Here is a 1,741-nt window from a genome sequence, read left to right on the forward strand (position 1 = left end):
GGATTCAGTCATCTTATATGCTGCTCCTATATGAACATAAGCTAAGCCATCGAATGTTAGACCCGTACCTCAAGTGCACCAACGAAAAGCACTAAGAGTGTGTATACAAGACCGTATCAGACGACGCAGTTCGGCGTCATCGCTGGAAAGCTCCGAATAGATACATTTGTGCAGGAAATGGGAGAACTTTATGACAGACAAGGGGTAAAGCCGACAACTCAGAACGTCTGCATTCGTTAGAAAAGTGGCAAAGCAGATGGGGTTCATTTGTTAACGGACGTTGGAGCTGTAGACTTATGCCCAAAATTAGACAATGGGTGATCAGAAGAGACGGAGATGTAAACCACTGTTTAACCCTAATATTGAGCGGTCAGGGATGTTTCTTGGAGTACCTCCATCGTTTTCACATTGAGGACACTTCGTTCTGTCCTTCTGCCCAATGCAATAGAAAGCGCGGAACAGGAATTCTTCTTCTGTGAACGCCGAACGCTTGAGTTGGTCTTGGGAGAACAGCTGAACTCAGACAGTTTAATGAATAACATGTGTGCATCAAATGACTGTTCGAACGGAGTTAAAAGTTTCCCTAAGAGGATAATGCTACACCTGCAACGCGCGAAGGGGTAGCGCAAAATGCAGATAAAAACAATCAAACAAAAATCAGCACTCGATAGGAGGTGGACTGTCTATGAACTGACAACAAATCAGAAACGCTCGAGTCATGTGCTCACGACGGCATAAGATGGTATAATAATATATTATCGCAAAGAAGATGTCTTTGCTGCAGATGCAAAAGAAACTTCGATAGCGTATAGCATCCATACGTCCATGTGAGAGGAACCTGAGAGCATGCCACACATACCACTGGCATGACGGCATAGAGACATTAGAAGACGAGCCTATAGCATGAAGTGGACCCAGACGTGGGTGAATAGTAATGGTCCATTTAATGGACACCATTCTGGGCCTTCCCGAAGTAATGCAAGGTAGTTCTGGGAAGAGAATCTCTCCAGAAGAGGAGGAGGGAGTGTTTAATGGCTACACCATTCGACGTAGTTGACGACGGTCGCTGTAAGGGCGAAAGCATTTTGAACCCTACCTCACCCAGCAAAAAACAAAAAACAAAAAAAAAGCATTTTACCGAAAGTGGATTTAAGAATATGATTCACAAAACATGTATAATGCCGAGGAGACTGGCTTTTTTTCGTACATTACCCGAACAAACATAATGCACAAAATGCACAGGTGGAAAAATAACTAACTAATAACTAAAATTTCAGACTTTTTTAAACATTTCAAATGTCTTGTATACAAAATTTTATTTTCTAATTCTTGAAAAATTTTGATGAAAACGATGTTTTGGAAATACAACTTTAAACATATGTACATAATATACATATATTACATCTTTTAAAAAAATTTATAAACTCTTTTCAGACTTTTCTCATAAGCGGACAAATTTGTCGGCCCCTTATGTGTCCGCTTAAAAGAAAGTACAGTTTATATGCGAACGCGTCTGTATAACGGCTGACTTTTTGCTGCTTTGGTGTGAGATCTTGCGCCTTTTCGATCTTGTAAGGCTTGACTTGGAGATCATTTTCCAGTATGTGGGGGTTTATACAGTGGGATATTTTCAGTTCTTTCGCCATTTGATTGGCACTTCGACAAGGACTTCGCTTAAGTCGCTTCTTCACTTTTTCAACCATTTCACGTGACGTTGCAGTCCTTTGATGACCAACTCCAT

The sequence above is a fragment of the Anastrepha ludens genome, chromosome 5 (assembly GCF_028408465.1).
Source record: "Anastrepha ludens isolate Willacy chromosome 5, idAnaLude1.1, whole genome shotgun sequence".
NCBI lineage: Eukaryota > Metazoa > Arthropoda > Insecta > Diptera > Tephritidae > Anastrepha > Anastrepha ludens.